This window comes from Stomoxys calcitrans, chromosome 1 (assembly GCF_963082655.1).
Source record: "Stomoxys calcitrans chromosome 1, idStoCalc2.1, whole genome shotgun sequence".
NCBI lineage: Eukaryota > Metazoa > Arthropoda > Insecta > Diptera > Muscidae > Stomoxys > Stomoxys calcitrans.
In genome coordinates this window covers 270016395-270040879 of record NC_081552.1, presented here as the reverse complement: position 1 = coordinate 270040879, position 24485 = coordinate 270016395, and the positions used below count along the sequence as shown (strand labels likewise).

Here is a 24485-nt window from a genome sequence, read left to right as displayed (position 1 = left end):
GGATGATTTATTTTCTTATGCTAATAACAGACAATAAAAATTCTAAGTGCACACGCGTTAAACAAAAACTAATGTCTGACAATTTTTTGTGTAGCAAGGAACTTGCAATTTCAATTGCGCTAGTTGTATTCGAGCTCCAGATGCAAATGCAAAAAATGTCCAACAAATATCTCCTTAGGCAACAGCCTTAATCTAAGCTCAATAAGGGATCTTTGCCGCAGCGGCCCTCTCCCTTATGGAACGTTGAAAGGCCCCCAAAGGTGGACCTCATTCATTCAGAAGTTCAACATCATTGGCGGGCATGCTAACATTTAAAATGACTACTCAGAAAAAAGTTTGCCCCTGTTCCTTAGTGGAATGTTCATGGGCAAAATTTGCATTTTACGCAGAACAAGTAAAATGGCATTAAGTTCGGCCTGGCCGCACTTTGAATACCCACCACCTCGGGTATATATGTAAACCACCTTTCGTCAAAATCCGGGGAAAAATCCATGCCTTATGCCCCATAGCAGCTATATCGAAATATGTTTCGATTTGAACCACATAGTAATAAGTACAAGTCATTGTTCAATTGTGTAAAACAAATGAATCGGATTATAAATGCGCCTTTTATGGGGCCAAGACTTTAAATCGAGATATCGGTCTTTATCCAAATCTGGACTGATTTGGGCCAAGTTGCAGAAAAATTTCGAAGAGCCTAATACAACTCACTGTCCCAAATTTCGGCGAAATCGGGCAGTAAATGCGCCTTTTATGGGTGGAGAGATCGGTCTATATGGCAGCTATATTCAAATCTGGGCCGATCTAAGCCAAGTTAACGAAGAATGTCGAAGGGCCTTACACAACTCACTGTCCCGAATTTCATCAAAATCGGATAATAAATGCGCCTTTTATAGCCCCAAAACCTAAAACAGAGAGATCGGTCTATATGGCAGCTACAACCAAATCTGGACCGATCTGGGCCAAATTAAAAAAGGAAGTCGAAGGGCCTAACACAATCCATTGTCCCAAATTTCAGCAAAATCGGATAATAAATGTGGCTTTTATGGGCCTAAGACCCTAAATCGGAGGATCGGTCTATATGGCAGCTATATCGAAATCTGGACCGATCTGGGCCAAATTAACGAACGATGTCTAAGGGCCTAACACAACTCACTGTCCCAAATTTAAGCGAAATCGGTTTATAAATGTGGCTTTAATGGGCCTAAGACCTTAAATCGGCGGATCGGTCTATATGGGGGCTATATCAAGATATAGTCCGATAGCGCCCATCTTCGAACTTAACCTGCTTATGGACAAAAAAAGAATCTGTGCAAAGTTTCAGCTCAATATCTCTATTTTTAAAAACTGTAGCGTGATTTAAACAGACAGATGGACGGACATGTCTAAATCATCTTAGATTTTTACGCTGATCAAGAATATATATGCTTTATAGGGTCGACATCGTTGTTCAATACGGCCCAAAGCAGTCCAGATTTAGATATATCTGCCGACGGCCCAAATCGGTCCAGATTTAGATATAGCTGACCGATCTTTTGATTTAGGGGTCTTGGGACCATAAAAGGCGCATTTATTGTCCGATTTCGCTGAAATTTGGAACAGTAAGTTATGTTAGGCAACTCGACATCCTTGTTTAATTGTGGCCTGATCGGCCTAGATTTGGTGCCATATAGACTGATAGTTACGTTAAGTTGAGTTGCGAATGTAGCCAAATTGTGTTCTAGCAGCTCTTTAGTTACTTAACGTTCTCTTGTGTTCGAAAATGGCTTGAATCACCCTAGGCATAGAGTCGGCTCAGTTCTGGCGAACCGAAACGGGTATTAGTACCTACGAAGCTTAAATGAATAATCTAAATTCATCTGCGTTAGACGGAAGTAGTCCTCTTAGTGGAGTTTTGAAGATATCCCTCTGATTTTCAATCGAATTTCGATTTGGAGACTTCGGGTGCCACTCCATTGTAAAAAACATTCTCCAAAACCATGATATATCCAAAAAAATGTTTGACCGTTTATCCGGTCTTCTTGGGGTTTGCTGAGGCTTTAGCCGGTCTCATCACATGGTATTATTGGTAATCAGATTAAGGAATATTGCGCTATTCTTCTTGTATGCAGCTGAAAATTTTATATTTGACTACTTCGAATATATCAACCTTTGTTGAATAATCTATTTGGACAATAAAGTCGTCCTTGTTATTCATAAACTTTCAAGAATTAATAATTTTTGAAGAATTGAAGTAAAAACTTTAATACTTTTCAAAGTTTTTTTTTTTTTTTTTTTGTTAAGACCGTTCTAAGTAAGATCGTAAGATCGTTCTATATTTCGCCTCACAATTTTCGGTTTCTTGACCCAAGTTTCTGATATGGGTATCCATTTCACATCATCACAAATGTTTGTTGTTGATAGGAATGAAATTCCGCCTATCTTTTTATTAGACTCTTTTTGCGCACAATATTTTGATGCGTTTAACTATACTATCGTCGTCATACAGCTCGTGATCTATATGACTCATTTATTCTCCATTAACGCAGACTGGTCCAAATATTTAAGAGGGATCTTTCTCTCAAACACTCCATGTACTACCTCATCTGCTCGTGGTCCATACGACGCACTTATTCTCCATTAACGCAGACTGTTCCAAACATTCCAGAGGGATCTTTCTCTCAAGCACTCCTAGTACTGACTCATCTGCTTTCGCAAGTACCCATGCTTCGGAGCCATACAACAGCACGGGTAGCTTCAGAGTCTTGAATAGTGTGACTTTCGTCTGTCGATAGGTGGCTTTGCTCCTGAACTGCTTGCTCAATCCAAAGCAGAATCTCTTGGCCAATATTATAGCTCGTTTTATTAGAAAATTCGTATGACTTGTCTCCTTGTCTTGTTTCCTTTCCCTGCTTGTTTTCAACTAGATTCAAAGCATTTTTGTAGATTGCAGGTTAGGTTGGTTATTGATTGCATCTACTTTTGTCATTATTATTCCAAAGGAGAGAAATACGGTATATTTAACCATGAGAGAGAATATCACTGGAATGAAATTTTTCTTTTTTACAGAAACACAAACACCAAGATTGAACATTCCGGAGGTTTGAAAGGTCCCCTGATCAGCACCATCGTCCTGCGAGACATTCACTATTGTTGTGTTTGTTCAGTGTCTGATCCGCCTGTATGCCTGGCGATTTCTCTCTGTAATCCAGTGGTATTCTTTCTCACGGTCAAACAGTCCGCATCTCGCCCCCTTTGGGAGATTAATGAAAAACTTAAATCGTTTTTATTTGTTTACAAAATATTTTATATTTGTATCGCACCCTTAGTCGGATATTGCAAGTGATTGCAGTCTGAGTGGTATGTTTGATAGGTTACCTCAACCTTTCAAAGTGGCATACATCACTGATCCATCTTCTGTTTGACTTCTAGATTCTATTTTGGAATGCTGTGAGCAACTGAGTTTCTCACTTAAATATTTAGTTTGACCAGATTCCCCGAATGGTTAGATGGTTGGTTGGTTGCTTGGTTTGTATGCAACTACAATTAGACAAATAAAAATACGCCATATGCATGCTTTACGAGCACCATGACTATCGGATTAATGCTGGGCTCTGGTAAAATATTTACATTTTTCTACATTTAATTTGTCAATCACCTTCAAGTGCAAATAAATCAGTGATCGATTGAGTATCCGATTTGTGCACAAGTTTTTGTTGAACACATTGTCGGGTATGAGACGGCATATTAAACTTTTTTTTTATTCTTAATGTTTATAGAAAAACCATAACAGTCTAACAAGCTGGACACCACCACCATTTTTTTGTATTGAAAAATATGTAAGTGGCAATTATAGTGGCATTTGCATTGTAATAATTTCTTTAACTTGAAATGGCACAATAAAAAACTAATTATTACTTTGTGTTCAATGAATTGTACACGAGTTCAATTTTTAAGAGGATAATCAGTTTTTATGAGATTTCAATGTATTTGTCCCCAGGAAAAATAAGGCAAGTAAAAGCGTGCTAAGCTAGCACGGGCCGAATCTAATATACCCTCTACCATGGATCGCATTTGTCAGTGTATTTTCCCAATAATTATAATAGGTGTTGGAAGTCATACAAAATTTCAGCCAAATCGGTTAAGAATTGCGCCGGATTTTGAAGTCTTGATGCTGAAGAAGTCAAGATACAAGATCGGTTTATATAGGGCAACTATATCGAAACCTGGACTGATATGGCTCATTTGCAATATGTGTGCAAAATTTCAAGCACCTGGCTTTACTCTTTCGAAAGTTGGCGTGCTTTCCACATACAGACAAACGGACGTGGTTAGATCGACTTAAAATGTCATGGTGATCAAGAATTCATATACTTTATGGAGTCTGAGACCAACATTTTGATATTTTACAAACGGCATGGCGAAGTTAATATACCCCCATCCTATGGTGGAGGGTATACAAATATTCTTCAATTGAAAAGGAATTTCTAGCTGTCTTCCTTTATGCTATTTTTGTTCATTGTGCTGAGATTTTGAGAATGTTTTTTTTTCACGTAACCAACAAGCAAGGGTTGTCCCCTACATATATGCAGTGCATTGCGAAAGAGGGAGTAGTGTTTATAGATATTCGTCTTAAATTACTGGACGTCAATGTCGGTAGGAAAGACATTAGCCGGAAGTCGATTCCACATACGAATGGTTCGGGCGAAAAATGAATTTTCTCGGTTATGCAAGGATACCCAACTGTGCCCAATCAACACCCTCGATCTCCGTTGAACACGGTCAAGTAGCTCCAAGGATGATTTTGGAGCTCCTGCCTATATATGAGAGTTATATTCCATCCTCGGCCTGATATAGGTAGTATAGATATTGAGAAGAGGTGAAGTATTTCTTACACCGCTTAAGAAACTCCAAACACTAGAATGCTTCTTTCAACACTTCGAATACGTGTTTTGACCAACGGACATCACATTGTATCTTCATGTTCTGGGCATGAGGATACAATGTGATGCCCATCAAGGGCATCTGATTGCTCAATATCTATACCGTCGATAGATATCGACGATTGAAGTGGGTCAATGAATCGCTTGTGAGACCAGAAACAGCACAGCGTCTTCTGCGAGTTAAAGTCTATCCTACTCGGAAATGGCCAACAAATCCTGGAAGAGCGTCTCATCCATAATGCGGCTCCTGTCCATAATTTCTTGAGGACTGGGCCTATGTTCGAATGAATATGAATGACACAGACTACTGTCATCGGCAAATGAGTAGACTGGATTCGAAGTCTGACCCAATAGATCGTCAACGAAAAAAAGGAAAAGGGGAGGGGAAAGGACAGAGCCTTGTGGCACACCAGCGGTCAATGTATACTCATCGGATGAGAACCCATCTACAACAACTCGTATAGTGCGATCTCTGAGAAAGCTCGATATAAATCGAACGAAGTTGATACCGACACCAACAAGCTTTGATGAAAGTGCACCGTGCCAGACCCTATCAAATGCCTTGGAGATATTCAGAGCCACGACTTTACTCTCACCAAACTGGTGGATAGAGCGACTCCAGCGTTCGGACAAAAATGTCATTAGGTCTCCCGCAGAGCGATTTCTGCGGAACCCATACTGTCTGTCGCTAAGAAGGCCATTGGACTCTAAGTAATTGACAAGATGATGTTTAACCATACTCTCCATAACCTTGGAGAGCGCAGAGCATAAACGGTCGCAACCTTCCAACGCGCCGGGAAAACTCCCGCACGGTAAGCAAGGTTGAAAGGGTTGCGAAATGGACGAACAAGCGTCGAAGCACACTTACAAAGGACAAGTGTTGATACACCGTCCCGGCCCGGGGATTTATTAACGTCGAGATCCGCAAGTTCGAATTGGATAATTATGTTCCTTAATGAGCCATATCGGATCTCATTTGGGTTTGGATGATTCATACCAATTGAATCGATATTGAGGTAGGGTATTTGAGGCTTGTAAATGGCCAAATTGGCCCATGTTTGGATACAACTCCTAATTAAACCGATCTCATGATGTATCTTTGCGAGCCACAGTTGGGAAAAAATATTATTCCTTTTTATGCCCACCACCATAGGATGGGGGTATACTTATTTAGTCATTTCACTTATAACACCTCGAAATATTAGTCTTAGACCCCGTAAGGTATAGTAGTATTCTTGATCGTCCGTCCGTCTGCCGAAATCGCGATAGTGGTCTAACGCGTGGAGCTAACCGCTTAAAATTTTGCACAGATACTAACTATGGATCGTTGAGGATTGCAAATGGGTAATATCGGTTCCGATTATTCCTCTTGAACCTCTAGACAGTGTAATTCTTATCCGATTTGGCTGAAATTTGTGTGGACTGATTCGGTCCGATCCATAACCTGATATAGCTCCATTAGCATAGCAAGAGGGGAGTCTCAGTGAGTAGGCAGGTGGCACTGGCTCTTAATAAAATACTGAATGATACTCGAGATGACAAAGCGAGTTATTGGCGTCTTCAAATAACCAATGGCCAACATCAGCGTCTGAACAGACCAGGTTAGGGGCGGCTGGAGGCGAGCGTCGGATCTTGGAGCAAGCGGCTCCCCACAACGAGGGATACATGTGCAATCCCACAAAAGCCATGCGGTTGGGGCGCTGGGCCAGTAACCCGCCCCCGGAAAATTATGAGAACTACTATGAGGAACAAAGGAATAGTAAAACCGGACCCCCCAACGTTGACGACCCACGCAAACGAAAAAGATCCATTATTTGCGGATCTGCAGTATACTCGCTGGCGGATGTATTAGAGAAGTACAAGGCAGATATTAGCGCCTTACAGGAAGTACGATGGACAGGGAATGGCGTCACTACAACACCAAACGGTGATGAACTATACAATAGCTTCCATAATACGAGACATGAATTTGGCTGCGGATTTGCGGTTAGTCGGCAACTGAAACACCTTGTCTCCAACTTTACTCCGGTGGATGAGAGGCTAGTCACAATCCGCATAAAAACCAAATTCTTCAACATCAGCCTTATTTGTGCCCATGCCCCGACGGAAGACAAAGACGAGCAGACCAAGGATATTTTGTTCGAGGGCCTAGAGAGAGAATATGACCGCTGCCCCGCCCATGATCGTTCTGGGATATTTTAATGCGAAGATAGGGAAGGAAGACATTTTTGGTCCGACAGTTGGGAAGTTTAGCCTCCACGAGATAACGTCCAGTAATGGGTTGAGGCAGATAGATTTCGCCGCGGCAAAAAAACATGGTAGTCAGTAGCACCAGATTTCTATTCACAAAGCCATATGGCTGTCACCCGATCAAAACACGAGAAACCAAATTGATTACATTGTGATAGATGGAAGGCATTCATCCAGCGTGTTAGATGTACGATCGATCCCTGGAGCGAATATAGATTCGGATCAAACACAACCAATGGCAGCGGCATACTCCACTCGACTGACCCAACTGCTTGATAAAGGCACTCCTTGTTCCGATGATATAACGGCGCAGTGGTAAACTATTGCCCACTTTATGGAAAATGCAGCGAATTTCGTACTTGGGTACCGGAAGCCTCCTCCAAGAAACCCATGGTACGACCAAGAGTGTCGAGATGCAACTGAAGCCAAGAATACGGCAGGCATACAAAGCAACCCTGCAATCAGTAGCAATGCGCCAGATGAAGGAGAGGTATAGGGAGAAAAGGAGAGAGGAGAAGCGTCTATTCCGCAGAAAGAAAAAGGAAATCGAAAGACGTGAGTGTGAGCGAATTGAGATGTACAAGAGTCAGAATGAAGTACGAAAATTCTACCAAAGAATTAACATCAAACCGACGGCTTTGGTGCAGGCACTTCCTCCTGCAGAGAGAAAGAAGGAAATCTGGTAACTGGCACAGATAACATGCTGAGGATATGAAAAGAACATTTTACCTAAGTGCTAATGTCCGACGATGGCGGTGAAGAGGATACCTCAGAAACAATCCCTGATGATGGTATAGAATGTTTACCTCCTAGTCAGAATAAGGTCCAGGTAGCAGTGACCGACCGACCGACCGACAGTGAGCCGACGAATTACCCGCTGAACTATTTAAGACCGGAGGCGAGACGCTGATAAGACGTATGCACCTGGCTAGAAGAACGCATACCCGATGATTGGAACCTCAGCATACTATGTCCCGTACACAAGAAAGGAGACAAGACGGAATGTGCCAACTACAGAGGAATAAGTCTCCTCCCCATCGAATACAAGATACTCTCGAGCGTACTGTATGAAAGTCAATGAGATAATTGGGCCCTATCAATGCGGTTTTAGACCTGGTAAATCCATCCTAGACCAGATATGCACACTGCGCCAAATCCTGGAAAAGACCCGAGAAGGACAAATCAACACCTACCATCTCTTTGTTGACTACAAAGCCGCCTTCGATACTCCTTTACGTTCAAAGGTGTTTCAGGCCATGTCTGAGTTTGTTATCCCTGCAAAATTAATAAAACTCTGCAGGATGACACTTGCTGATACGCGTTCCTCAGTAAGAATAGGAAAGAATCTCTCCGAACCATTCATAACCAAACGAGCTTTCAGACAAGGAGACAGCCTATCGTGTGATCTCTTTAACATCCTGCTGGAGAAGATTATACGAGATGCAGAAGTGAATAGATATTGCACACTAATCACCAGAGAGCATATGCTACTCGCCTATGCCGACGACATCGATATCATAGGTCAGTCACCGGAAGTAGTAACTGCAGCCTTTGAATGAATCGAAAGAGAGTCAGTGAAAATGGGTCTGGCACTAAATGGAGATAAGACGAAATGGATGGTTTCAAATTCCCAAAAAGCCTTGCACAAACGAGCACATAAAGAAAATGGAGAAAGTTGGAGAGCACAACTTTGAGACAGTCAGTAACTTTATCTACCTCGGCACCGCCGTAACCGAAACGAATGACACCAGTTTTGATATTAAGCGAATAATAATACTGGCAAACAGATGCTACTTTGTACTAAGTAAGCAGTTCAGAAACAAGGCCACCTCTCGACAGACGAAGATTACACTATACAAGGCACTGATACTACTCGTGCTGCTATATGGTCATGAAGCATGGGTACTTGTGCAAGCAGATGAGGCAGTGCTTGGAGTATTTGAGAGAAAGATTCTTCGTAAAATATATTGACCAGTTTGTGATAATGGAGAATATGGCGACGTATGAACCACGAGCTGTATGACGACGATAGCATAGTTACACGCACCAAAATACAACGACTGCGTTGGCTAGGTCACGTTGTCAGAATGGATGAAGAAGCTCCAGCGAAGAAGTCTTTTGAAGGCAAACACGGTGGTACACGCAAACCGGGAAGACCAAAATCCCTTACGGCCGGGCCGAAAGTGTATGTTATAATCTATTTATATATAAGATCTGTATAATCTAATCTATATTGTATATAAGACTCGGCCCGGCCGTAAGTGTAAGTTATAATCTATTTCTAGTTTTATCTATTTCTAATACGTCATAATGTTTTGGACGTTTCCATCTATTATTTTTTAGTGATCTAGAATTGCAACCTTGGCTGCTACAAACAAAAACAAAATAATATTGCATTGCTCACAAACATTCTGTGCTGGCTGGTGAATGTTTTGCGGTCGGTGATATGTTCGTCTCTGCTGCGATTGACTTCCGTAAATGTTGATATCGTTTCAGTTCATTAATTAACAATTTTTGTAGTTTTTGTTTTGTGGCGTTTAACATCCGTTGAAATTGGAAATGTTCGACGGCGGCAGTAAAAAATGTAAAATTGTATTCGCACACAAACATTGGCATCGATTTCATTTGCAAGTCAATTTTTTGTGCTTTGCAATGTCACACCGTTGTCTAGGGAGGTGTGTAGGGAAGGAGAGCGCGGCATTGAACTGATCAACAACTGTAAATACAATGCAGCCAGACATAGAGAGACGCGTTAAGACCAAAAACGCATTGGCAATTAATCAATGTTTTTAATTTTTATTCGAATAGAAGTGTTACTGTCCCATCGAAATTTCTATGTAGACACAGAGGGATGCCACTCGTGGGGCTTGCGTTGCGCTCGTGTCCATGTTGCCTCATCAGGGGACCGACCCCTTACTCACTATGCACATCTCTCATCCCAACAATGTGTGGCAAGGCAAAACTCTAATAATAACATTTGCTGGAAAATGAAATCTTTTTCGTTGTCTAATGTCTTTAGGAAATTACCAAACATCCTCTGACGCATGCGCGCACATTACATGGCAAATGAGTGTTGACCCCTCTCGCGTTTTCTGTCTACGGGCCGGCGGCGACAAGTGGACAAGTAGGTATTGCAAGGTGGCCAAGAGCAAAAAGTGGGGGAAAACATGGGGTTTTGTGAGGTTTACGACATGGCTGTTTTTGCTGCATGAAATCGTTGTGCCAAATCTTTCGGAAACCCTTGGACAAATGTTTACCCATTTGGTTTGTTTTACATGGCGTTTAAAAAGCCATTAACGAAACGCCCACACACGTTCAGACACTCACTTGGCTGGGCATATCCGAGACAGTGGAGTGAGTGCGACTTGCCAAAGACAATGTCACACCAAGCCAGTTGAAGGACGGAAGGAAGGAGAGCACCATCATCAGCTCAACGTTCAGCTTGCTTGTGGAGGGATGGGAATGCCACATGGGGAGACAAAACAGCTTCTGATGCATTTTTAAATGTTTGTAAGAAAAAGTGGCAGACATTGACAATGGATGAAATTTTGTTATTAGCATAAGAAACCCAAAGCCACCAGACACCTAGTGACGCGGACGTCTGGGGGCAATTATTGGAATTCTTGTATGACTTGTAAAATTAAGATATATTCGGCCTGGTCGAACTCAAGAATTGAGGTCAGGTTCGGACCATATTAAGAGTCATAGCGGTATTAAATATGCATAGATTCAGTCAATTTGAAGAAGAAATTTACCCTTTAGATGCAGATTTATCAATTTTTCCAATCTGGACCATACTTGGTACGGCTATCGAGGGGCCTAGTGCAACTCACTGATTCGATTGTCAGCCTAATCGGATGATAAATTAGCCTTTCATGGGCTCAAGATTCTAAATTGGGAGATCGGTCTATATGACAGCTTTATCCAAATATCGTGCGATTTGGGCCGTTCAATAACTTAGCCTGCATATGAAAGAAATGGAATGACTCAAGAGCATTACTTTCACAATTGTTTAGAAATTTTTGGCTTTATAGACCACTTGCGCTTGGCCGCGGAGATGAAACGCAACTTCTCAGGTCGAAAAAGTAGTGGAAAGGAACTAAAGTCCTCACTTTTCCTTCCATGATGGACAGCGTCGCGGACATCGTTTAGTCGTGGAATTCTACGGCGGTCAAGAATTTAAATACTTTATGAGGTTTGACATCGATATTTCTATGTGCATTGCAGCGTGTCACCTTATGTCTGATTGAAGTAGAGCGACATCTGGTTTAGAACAGTCGCGTTTTTTATGGCAACCAGGGAATACAACCCTGTGTTACCATCATATGTTACCTCCACATACAAATGTGACTACTACAACGACAGTTCAGAGAATCACATGTTATTTGTTTTTGCTATTTTGGAATAGCAAATTTCATGATGGTTCCTCGGTGGACATGATGGCTTGGGGGAACCATGATGGTCTGTATGTGGAGGGTGACAAGTTCTTTTTCTATTAGGTTTTGGCAGCAAACGGAGGTGGAGCCATCAGTGAATATAAAAAAAGGAAACACATGGGAATTAATAAAAAAAAAATTATATTTGTTTTATTGAACTGTGTCGCAACATAAACAAAGTTGATAAACTAAAGAGATAACTTAAAACTAAAATTTAAAGTTTTGTGAAAATCTTAAAGTTATAGAAAATAAAAATCGAAAAGCTGAAAAAAGTAAAGTTGTTAAAACCTAAAAAGGGAAAGTTATAAGAAAAGGAAAGAAAAAGATACATTTATTAAAGAAGATAACCCTGAAAAGAAATAGAAAAAAAAAAATCAAAGCAAATAACGTAAATTTTAAAGCTAAAAGCTTAAGTCTAAAGAGCTAAAGCCAAGACTCCTCCACCTCCACTGCCATATAAAAGCCTTCAGCAGCTGCAATTGTCATATCCACAACCCCTGTTGCTACTCCACCAAGAGACCTAGACGCTGTCGCATACCCCAGTGTCCATAAGGTAGTCCAAAACGTTTCTCCGACCAAAAACCGACAGGCATACAGACGATTGACTCTCCGACAGTTTTATTTTTGTTTAAAAATTTTTTTTTTTTGTAAAAAAATTGACGAAAAAAAATTAGGTAGGGACAACATTTGAGCTTTTTTTTACTACTTACCCTTTGGTTGGCTTCTATACAGTGACCTAAACATGAGCTCATAGTTAGATTAGGTAGTGAATAGTAGAGTATATTTCCTAGCCCATCAGCCAATGTTGACCTTAAGGTGTTGAGAAAGCAGCACATCAGAAAGCCCCTGGAAAATAATAAAAGAAAAAACTTTTTTAGACAAGAACTGACTGCGACAGATACACTTAAACACGACAATACTTACCAAAGACTTGACGGACGGACAGACGAGAACCTAAAAGGGACCCTATTGGCCGCAGAGGCTGCCACCAGGACCACAATACACGGGAACTCCATTGGCATTTATCCGAAACAGCCGCCTATAGAACCAGGAATCTGGAAAATGCAAGATTAAGAAATTAACTTTGAAAGTCTTGATTATGTTTGAAAATTATTTGTTAATTTTGATCCAAATTTTTGATTTTTGCTCTAGAGTATATATTTCAGGAAGAATTTGTTAGTTTAACAACTTGCATTTTAGTTTTTCCTATCTACGTTTTGTTATTAGAAGCTTTGTTGTAAATGTCACAATTGAGAGTATCAGGGAGGTTGAGACCTCCAAATAAAACAATGCCGAATTTTGTAAGAATGATAGAATGAAATATTTTTGGTGTTTTTTTTCTTTCCCATGAAGGGATAGGAAACTAAAGAAAGGGGAAGGAATGGTGTAATGATGTAAAACTCCGATTCAGTGGGCCATGGGAGTACCATGGTTTGGGGAGGGTTAGGCCAAAGCATGCCGTGGAAGACCGACATGCCAGCGCACCGATAAAGACATTGTCCTGTGTGTTTAATTTCCAAGTTTTTACGTACCCGCTGTATTTGTCCATCCACAAGCTGGTGGAGTTTAGTTTTTTTTTGTCCCTCCTTTTTGGCAATAGGTGTTGGCAAAGAACCGCGCCCCATCCACTGAGTCACAGTCGGAGCTCAACTGCCAGCAGCCAGCGCCCGCCAGCACCAATTGCCACTCCTGAAAAAAGGTAGAGCGACTTCGGGTTCAAGACAGTATACAAAAAGGGTGCATTTCGTTTCAACCTGTTGTAAATGTCAAAACTTATCCGTCTATTGGTGAATGTTTTTCCCACCTGAATAAATTTTGTGGTACAATATTCCTCAACGGCCCTTGATATCGAAATATATGTAAATGAATGCACTTACAAAACGCATATTCACCAAGGTGTTAATATTTTGGTGTGAGATTTCCCAACACCGGAAATATTTAATATATGTGGTCCAATTTATGCACCACATTGCGTCGAAAGTGATTTAAACTGATGTGAATTTTTATATCTCTCACCCAATTCGTTGGTATTGTCCGAAGGCTAAGAGTTTATCTATGGCCTATAAATCTCTTATCTCAATGAAATGGAATTTCAATTTTTATTGCACTTTAAAAACGCCACTAAACAAGAGGAGAACAAATAGCGGCCAGTGCCACCAGCACCTCGGTGGTATTTGGGAAATTCTAGCATCAATGGAAGCTACATAATTTATGGGGCTCGATGCTACTACTCCTCGTACTTTCGAGATTAATTTATGTGAAGAAAACATTTGTAACCATCGACCGGCCGACTTACTGGTCGCCCAGCATCAGTGCCCCTTCAGGTTCAGAGCGAAGAGTTAACTCATTGCCAAAGTGGCATTGCAAACAAACATGGCCAAGAGGCGCAGAGCAATGTCGCGTCTGCCTGGATAGTTGGTTCCACCAAAAACCATCAATTGATGGCACACAACATGCTGATGCTCATGCTAGCGTTGATGTATTTGAGGCTTTTGCTACGCACAACAACACAAATCACCACATGAGACATGGTTAAACGCGCAGCGTGTCGTCCGCCTGCCGTCGAAGCCTCTTTAGGCCTCCTCTTCTACATCATCTGCCAATGGCTAAGCTGGTGTTTGCTGCTGGACTGGACTGGACTGCCGGGCCTTTCCGCCGTCCATTGTCTGTCCGAAACTCTACAGTCCATTGATCATTTAAATTTTGTAGTTTTGTGAAAAGAGCCACACGTTAGTCAAGCGCAAGCGCAAACGCAAAACACCTTTTGTTTCTTGGCCCGGCTCAAAGGCCTCTTCTTCTCTTTGTCTCTTGCTCTTTGGCGGATTTCGGAGATTTTTGTGAATGAACATTGCGCACATGGATTCTGGCCAGCGACTGGCCGGCCATTCAGTTCGTTTTGTTTGCGTTCCTAAGCCAGACGTACGGGCACAAATCGTATAGTTTATGGTACGTGAGCTTGTTTTAGTCTCGAAACTCTTGAATGAAAATCGTTTAATTTACATAATTTTATTAATTTTCAATAAGACAAAGCGAAACCCCCGAGAGGAGCGATAAAACAACAACGGAATCATAAACATAAATGATAAGGCCATGTTAACAGTACTACTACTATGCGTGTCGAATGGCTTTCGCTGTAGCCAGCATTTGTTGTGTGTTTGGCATGATCGTTGTGCTGGCCATGAACGAAATTCATTGATCGAAATTCAAATTTTCGACTTGTAAATAAATTATGTAAAGAAAGTGTCAAACAAAACACATTAGCTTGTCTTAACTCGTCTCACTGTTTGCCTTTGTGCCATGTCATGACATATTTCTATTTCCGATCAATTGATAAAGGTGATGATGCTTTGTCACACTGGTATTGAGCCCCCTTGAGACCCCATTTTTCGATGTATTTACGTTATTGGCAGTTTACAATCTTAAAAAGTTTCAATTGCAAGAGTGTTCCACAATGCGACTCAAACGCATATCACAAAGACGGTAGTAGGTTCCTTCGTTTCTTTGAATCTTTGGATTGATAGTTGCTCACATTCTTTGTAGACTAGTTTTTTGATTTAAAATTCCGCGAACTTTCCATTCTAAAACAATGCAAACTTCTTCCGTATCAACATGTATGGAACTATTCAAGGGGTTTCCTTAATGTTTCCTCTTATCAGTCGAGTTCGAGTTTACATCGCTCAACGTAATATCTTAGAGAAGGTACTGCTTTCGACTAGATTAAAAAATAGTCTTTGTGCAAACGGACCTGTTTAGCTAGTCTCCAAATCGGCTATGTAATTTTTTGATTTCGGAAGAGGGTTGACCCTTTCACTTATCACAAAAGCAGCAGCCAAACTGAAAATGGAGCAAAAGGGACTATATTGGATTCAAAAGAAAGCTATTTTCATAACTTCACCCGCCATACAAGCCCAAACAGGAAAGTAGACCAATAGGCACGACAAAGGACTCAAATGAAAGGTAGTTGTGAATAGAGTTCTAAAAATAACATTTAGTACCTCGTATCAGAGGGCTAAAACTGCACAACTATCTCGCCTTCACCAACGTCTGAAGCGCCACCCCATCCCTCAAGAACATGTAGGCCGAGCGAAACAATGTAAGACTGAAATGAAATGCCATTAGAAGTAGATAATATAGTAGATAATATACGGCGGATGACTCATCAAATCGATGTTTTGAGTGCTCAAAAATTCAGTTATTTGCGCCGATATGTGAGAGCTCGCTTTCGTCTTCGACGGTTGGGTTTCTTGATATCTTGGAAGATAACTGGCAAATAAATGGTTGTGTACTACTCAGAATAGACTGTTCTGCGACATGTCCAGTTTTTCCGAAAAAAAAGCAGGCGATCATTTGCTTGGCAGTGTTTCGTGCACCCATACAGTCGACTGCTGTTTACTTTCGGGCTCATACGCCTAAATCCACGATTCATCACATGTCATAGACGTGTTTCGAAGCACCGCGATCGTATTTTTGGAGCATTTTTTTCGACCAATCGACACGAGCCTTTTTTTGAGGGATTGACAAATTGTGTGGAATCCAACGCGAACAAATTTGTTTGATGGTTAAATGTTCATGCAATATTGAATGTATGCTGGTCCCACTAATGCATTAGGTAGTCTCAATCTCACGATATGTCACATGACGATCTTGCAATATTAGTTGGCGCACAGCATCAATGGTTTCTGGAACAACAACTGATTTTGGACGACCTTTGTATTGGAGTGAATTACGACCTCGGTTGAATTCACCATACCATCGATAAACACTGGTCCTTGATGGAGTTTCAACGCCAAAAATTGATTTTATTCATCTATGCACTGTTTTTGAGTTAATCCACGTCGATAGTTGTAAAAAAGAACAGCACGAAAATGTTTACGATTTAAATCCATTTTTGGGCAAGATGAATCTTTTAAGTTAATGTAAACAACACAAATAGCGCTCGAATGTCAAAACGTTCTGAGTACGTATCACCTGAAAAATGTCAAGCTTTACGATAGTGCTGTCAGTTTGCAACACAAGGGTTGTCCAATCCCGAAATATAAATGCCAACTAAGGATAAATGTTCAGCCTACCACTCTCTAACGACAAAACTTCAGCCAGGGCTTTGGTATTTTTAGTAGCTATATCTAAAAACCGATCTAAAATATATACGTCACGGATGTCGAGAAGCCTAACATAAGTCACTGACCCAAATTTCGGCGAAATCGGACAATAAATGCGCCTTTTATGGCCCCTAAACTTAAAACCGAGAGATCGGTCTATATGGCAGCTATATTCAAATCTGGACCGATCTAAGCCAAATTGAAGAATGAAATCGAACTTCCTAACACAACTCACTGACCTATATTTCGGTGAAATCGGTCAATAAATACGCCTTTTATGGGCCCAAAGCTTTAAATCGAAAGATCGGTCTATATGGCAGCTATATTCAAATCTGGACCGATCTGTGCCATAACTACGAAGTATGTCAAAAAGCTAAACTTAACTCACTGTCCTAAATTCCGGCGAAATGGGGCGATAAATGTGTTTTTTATGGGCCTAAGACCCTAAATCGGATGATCGGTCTATATGGCAGCTATATCCAAATCTGAACCGATCAGGGCCAAATTAAAGAAAGACGTCGATGGGCCTAAGACAACTCATTATCCCAAATTCACGCTAAATATTGTAAAGTTCGGACCAAACTTGTGGCGTCTACACCCTTAAAATTCCATGTCGGAGGAAAGATATATATGTGAGCTATATATAAATCTGAACCGATTTTGACGAAATTTCGCACACATATAAGGACGTTGAATAAAACACCCCATGACAAATTTCGTAAAGATTGGACCAAAATTATGGCGTTTACAGCTTTTAAAGCCCATATCTGAATCTGAACTGATTTTTATGTAATTTCGCACATATATGAAGACGTCAAATAAAGCACATCTTGCAAATTTTTTAAATATCGGACTAAAGTTGTGGTTGCTACGCCCTTGAAATTCCATATCGGATGAAAGTTATATATGGGAGCTATGTCTAAATCTGAACCGATTTTGACGAAATTTCGCATATATATTGGGTCATTGAATAAAGCACCGCTGGCCAAATTTTGTAAAAAGATCAGACCAATATTGTGGCGTCTACAGATTTAAAATTCCATATCGGATGAAAGCTATATTTGGAAGCTATATCTATATCTAAATCTGAATTTATTATGTTCAAAAACAACAGCGTTCGACCATGGGCCAAAAAAGAAACTTGAGCAAAATTTAATGACAATCGGTTAATTAATGCGACCTGTACCTTGATCACAAGAATACACGGACAGACAGACGGACACATCTAAATCGAATCCGGAAGTGATTCTAAACCGATCCGTATACTTAACAATGGGTCTAGCTCTTCTCCGTCTTAGCGTTGCCAACAAATGCACAAACTTATAATACCATGTATCACAGTGGTGGTGTAGGGTATTAAAACCTAATAATTTAAACCAACACAATGGTTTCAAGGGTTCTAATATACGATGACTGAATGAAAAATCACTCACTTGGACATCTCTAGTTCAGAGTGTTTCGTTGTTCTTATTTTTATGAAACCAGGTCATACTGGCAATAAATTATTATGATACTGTGAATGGCGCTATCGATATTTGTAGTGCTATGGTTGGGGCGACTTGACCCCATCACCTGTTGCTTATTTTCGCAATGTGAATTCTTTCAATTGGAATTTTGTATCTCTGTGTGTTGTTGGTCAGGCAGTTTTGTTAATCAAATTGCTAAATTTTCGCTTAAGGCTGTCATGAACATAAACAAATCAGCCAGGTTATGTTGATTGCCAATGAATGTACCCCCCCCCCCACATGTCTACATACATATGTATACAATAAACGCGGACTTGTAAACTTACACATACATATGTACATGTGCATACAATTGTTTACAAACAATAAAAGGCCATAAACATCCATTGGAGCAGACTTCGATGAATCTGGCATATGGGTCTATGCGAGTTTGTCAATGTACTTTATATGCACACATCTACTGTTTATATGTAATGTGGGAAAATGTGAGACATACACACATACATTGTCATATATACACGCATGCATGTATTGTATTTTTATAACATACTCTGTTTAATAGCTTTTATCTGTTTTGGCGAAATTCCCAACTGAACTGCAGCCAACGCTTTGCCAGCTCTCAACAATTTATTCAAATGTATAATTGCTTGAAATTAGAAAAAAAAAACACAAATACAAAAAAATTGGAAGGCAATTAGATTTTTAAGCGGCCAATATTTAGCTGGGCTATCATTTCAATTAATTAAAAAAAATGAATACTGTCTCGAATTCTTGCGGCAGAACGTGGGGTGTTTTGTTTACTCTTGGTCTGCAACCTCTTATTGTTGTTGTCTCCAGCGGTGAATATCAGGCGGCCATCCAGAGTATCCTCCAGCCATTGGCACGCTGTTAACGAGCAACGAGCGTTCGCGTTAGTAACTTTCAAATATTTTTGCTTTCAGCGCTAATTTTGAGTTAATGAGCAAACCGCGCGATAAAAACGCAAATGTCATGTTCGCACTGTTTCAAACTCGTTTTTTGCTCCCAATGCACCACCATTTGGAATTGGAAAATGACGAAGAGAAAAAAATCAAAACAAAACGGCAGCCAGAGCTATAACGAATATAAAAAATCAGTTTAAATCTGTTTGTAATTCGCATTATGCATATCGACAATTGAAATGTTGAGATGTTGGCTGTGACACCTGTTTGTTGTATTTTCTGCGTGTTCAAGTGTGCATATGTATGTATGTGTGTGTGTGTGAGTGTAAGACATTTCTCATTTCAATTATGTACAAATTGGTGGAGTCGAAAGTTATTTGCGTGCGAAAATACGCCAAGTTGCAACGACTTCCTGATTGTTAATTAGCTAAGCCAAGTTGTAATCTATCAACAGCTGAAGATTTTTATTTTATTAGTGGCCGATGGCATTACCATTAATTGTGGACTACCCCCCATTGGGTGGCATGATTTCTAATTCTAATGAATCGTTTCAGTCATTGCCAAATGTATGGTGCAGATAATGTTTGAGATTTTTATTGTAGAACATATTCCAAGTGGGTAAGTGGATTCATTGGTCGCAGAGGTCGCCTGGGTTCGAATCCTGGCGAGACCATCAAAAAAATTTTTCAGCTGTGATTTTCCCCTCCTAATGCTGGCAATATTTGTAAGCTAGTATGCTATATAAAACTTCTCTCCAAAGAGGTGTCGCACTGCTGCACGCCGTTCAGATTCGGCTATAAAAAGGAGGCCCCTTATCATTGAGCTTAAACTTGAATCGAACTGCACTCATTGATATGTGAGAAGTTTGCCCCTGTTCTTTAGTGGAATGTTCATGGGCAAAATTTGCAAATTTGCAATTTGAGTGGTGTTTTAAAACTTATTAGCAATCATTGAATTGATGTCGCATGATCAAAATATTAGATTTTTGAGTTGGTTGAAAGTGTCTATCGTTTCGTTGGAGAATGAGCCATTTACATTGGTTTCCTCATTTGCAAAGTTTGACTCGAACACAAATTAGTGCGGCTGCAGGCTACCCAGAATATTGTTTGACCAGAAGCACGCTTAAGATAAGTGTGACATTGAGGCGGGGAAAAATGTAGATAAAGTGATAAGTGATGGGTCATTCGATAGGTCGATAGGGAATGTGGGAATGGCCCATTGGCAATATAGAACTCCAACTTGATTTCTGGAGTCTTTAACTTTTCACCGATATGACCGACATTTGATACATGCGTTACGCTAATGGTCTCCAAATCCCACATCAAAAACTGACCTAACTGAAGCCATCCTCGTCAAATTCCATAGGATAGCAACCTCATAGGATAGCGATCGCCGCTGAACATCGCCTTGTCGTATTGAGTATTAGAAGCACTCAGTATTTAAACGAGAGCAGGCACCGCCCGGCCTCTCAGCGAGACTTTCCACTCTATAACGTTGATTGTCCCGCGACTGCAATTGCAGCTTCTCCGTATACTAAGTAATCCACTATGCGCAACCTGTGGACGCGCCTGGTAGCTCCCAGCTGAGCTTCTCGTGATTGCGATAAACACCACACAAGTAGGAGCTCAGAGTTCCAACCCCTATTGCCATCATAGTCATCCCGGGACTGTTTAAAAAGTTACCTCGTATATTGGCTACACAAATTAAGTGAAATTGATAAAGTTCTGTTCTGCTCTATGGCAACACTGCACCATTCGTTTCAAGTTGTTTCTCCAACTTCTATTCGCCATTGATCTTAGTTTCAGTGGTAATGGTTTGATGTAACACCAACAACTCTTGGTTACTTCGGTGAGTATTTTGCAAAATGTTAAAACGCAAAAATCTCTTATACGAATGTGACAAACAATCTATGAAATCTTATCCGCTGCATGTGTGGTTTCACAAATCAAACCTATTGGCTCAAGTACGCCATGATCGTCAGCCCGATTTCGCTCGCAATGAGACAGTGACAATATCGAGATCATACATTCGTCGAACACATGTAACACCTATTACATTTCATTGTACGGGCAGTTAGTTTATACTGCGTCTGCGTGCATGACTAAATTCCATTTATGCGGACATTTAAATACAGTAGGGTTGAAAATAATAGCAATACGATATGGTAAATGTGTGATGTTTCAAAAATTATGTCAAAGATAAAAAGTAGTTGCAAAGCAAATTTTATTGCCAGTATGCATACGACATTCCTGATGTAGGTTAAATGGATTGCATTTGGCAATAACAACAAAATGTTTCCAGTAGCGTTGTATAAATAGGATGGTTACAAAATGTGCTCGCAATGCGTTGCCATTTGATAAATAATAGATAAACATATGGATGACAATTCTATCTGAAACAGACGTAGACGTTTATATGAAAGCTATTTAAAAATCCCTTATCGAGTTTTGTGCAAAATTTCAAAATGAACCGATAAACAATTTTGCAAATTTTCAAATTATACTTTGAGAGATATGGTTGGGTTGTAATGACAGCCTGTCAGTTTCCCTGAAATATGCCAGGTAGTTACTTGTCGTGTAATCTGCTATACAATTTCTTAAAAAATCAAAATTGTCCACCTGTTAGACAAATTGTCCATCTGTTAGACAAATTGTCCACCTGTTGCACTACATTTAGTTACTCTGAGTGAGCAGGATCGTTCATAAATGGGAATCTTAATAAAGTTTACTTCTATGTTTAACTACAATAAGTGCTAAGTGGGCAACCACCTGCCCACTACACTTTGCATACTGTAGTTATACGATTTATTGTTCAGGATCACAGTAGATATACAAACGACAACTAAAAATGCAAAAGCATCACATCTCGCACATCACATCCCCACAATACCCTCACCTAAATAGTCATTCTGCTTCTCTGTTTCTGCTTCTTTTTCTATTATTGAAAATTAATTCCTCATTTTCACTGCTTCTCTTTCCGGATAATTAATTTTCATATACATTCTTCACAGCTCTGGAAAAATATTTTTCGACTGATGCCAATTTCATTGAAATCCATTTAACCGTTTTGTCGTAATATGTTCCACAAAATTGCCTTTATAAAACCCTTGGCCGCATAATAATATATTTATGTATATATAAAGTGACACCCATCCAACTAATGCATACGACCTGTACTGTAATTTAAATTTTTTTCTTGTTCTGTAGGCTCGCAATAAATATACAAGCAACAACAAAAATGCAATTGGCTCGCACGACAAAATCGAGTCTTAAGGAATTAGTTAACCTACATGCCAAGTAGGGCCACGTGGATCACACCACCACAACACCCTCACCTAAATAGTGATACCCTATCTCTCGCACCAATTGTTTCTCTTACTCTAATCACTAATACTCCCATCTATGGTTTTGCATTCACACAAATAACGGATGCTTGAATGAAAAAAGCAACATCAACTTGCTGTTTCTGCTTCTTCTTCTTCTTTCATTGAAAATTAATTCCTCATTTTCACTGCTTCTCTTTCCGGATAATTAATTTTCATATACATTCTTCACACCTCTGGAAAAATATTTTTCGACTGATGACAATTTCATTGAAATCCATTTAGCCGTAATATGTTCCACAAAATTGTCTTCACAAACCCTTGGCCGTTTAATAATCTTCGTATATATAAAGTGACATCCATCCACCTAATGCATACAACCTGTACTGTAATTAAAAATTTTTTTCTTGTTCTGTAGGCTCGCAATAAATATACAAACAACAACAAAAATGCAATTGGCTCGCATGCCAAAACCGAGCATTAAGGAAGTGGCTGACCAACATACCAAGTACGGCCACAAACATCACACCACCACAACACCTTCACCTAAATAGTGATACTCTATCTCTCGCACCAATTGTTTCTCTTACTCTCACCACTAATACTTCCACCTATGGCTTTGCATTCACACAAATAACGAATGCTTGAATGAAAAAGCAACATCAACTTGCTGTTTCTGCTTCTTCTTCTTCTTTCATTGAAAATTAATTCCTCATTTTCACTGCTTCTCTTTCAGGAAAATTAATTTTTATATACATTGCCAATTTCATTGAAATTCGTTCAGCCGTTTGGCCGTAATAGTTCCACAAAATCTCCTTTATAAATCCCTTGGCCGTTTAATAATATAAATGTGATTCGCTTGATTTACAGTAGTGATTGGGTGGCATTATAATAAGATAGACGTGGTCCTAAAGTTCACATGACCAGCTAGTGTGGAATCGTCCGTATTGACGTCTTTATTCCTTTTAAACCAGGGCTATAGTACCAACCGGTTTTATCGGGTACAGTTATGCGGCACATTTTATCAAATAGCTGCTGCTAGGACGAAGAGTAATCCACACACTGTCTTATGTGACAGGCACAGCAATTGCTTGATAAAAGAGAAAGCTCTGTTTTTCTCCCCGAAGCATTAAGTGTATCACTTAATTCAATGAAACAGTTGGTATCATCCTCTGGTGGCTGAACAGTAGTTGGATTTTTTTTAAAGGCCGTCCACCAAATCACATCACCATATTACTATCGCCTTTGATCTGCGTCGTTTTTATTGGTTGAGTATCGGGGTGCTTATATACTATTGCTAAATTCTCAGCACTCGCTGTGAAACATCAGTGTCTGTCTGTCGATCTGTTTTTCTAGTTGGTTATGGCATTAGCTTGCTCTTAGTTAATAGGCAGACAGTTTGTGTGTAGTTATGAGGGTTTGTATGTAGGTTTATTAAAAACCCATGCACACACTCGCACATACGCTACATGCTTATAGAAGCCATGATACTCATACTTGTATTTATTCACAAGATTTACTTAGCATTTTTAAAGATTTATGATCGCAAAGGCCAATAAAATGATTGCGAATGATTTTTTAATGCAAATTGTTATGTTTCTGTTTTGGGTTTCAACGTTGACGGGGAACAGTGATGTTGGTAGTGCTTTGCTGTTGCTGCTGCTCAGTTGTTGTTGTTGTTGTTATTATTATTATTGTTGGTGAATTTCGTCCGTCGTGGATGTTATTTATGACTCATGATCGAAGCGACAAACGGAGACACAAACTCTATAATCATATAAATATGTATTTTTTTCGGCAGTTATTTGGCCATACACAGAAACAATATTTTATGAATGATAACATAAAGATTTCGAAAACTAAAGCAACAACAAAAACTGAATTCACACACTACTTAAATCCTGGAAGGGGGTCTAAGCGGTGTCAAACCCCAAATCATATATGTATGTATACAGTAGTTGTCCGAAGTCTACATATGTTTCCAGGATTTTAAGATGAATTTCTCATATAATTGTTTTACACTCGTAGGAAAAACCTGCTGATTAAAGTTCGCTTAAGAACATATCGATT

General features: G+C 39.9%; 1 protein-coding gene and 1 long non-coding RNA gene across 2 annotated transcripts in view; one reads left to right on the top strand and one right to left on the bottom strand.

Annotated features, from left to right (window-relative positions):
* LOC106087721 (dendritic arbor reduction protein 1) overlaps window positions 1-24485 on the top strand; it is a 159369-nt gene that overhangs the window by 51800 nt on the left and 83084 nt on the right. The window lies entirely within an intron of this gene.
* LOC131998543 (uncharacterized) lies at window positions 14599-16038 on the bottom strand. Its single transcript, XR_009398783.1, has 2 exons — window positions 15604-16038; window positions 14599-15442 (listed from the first exon to the last, which is right to left on the bottom strand). It is a non-coding gene; the product is annotated as an uncharacterized LOC131998543 (long non-coding RNA).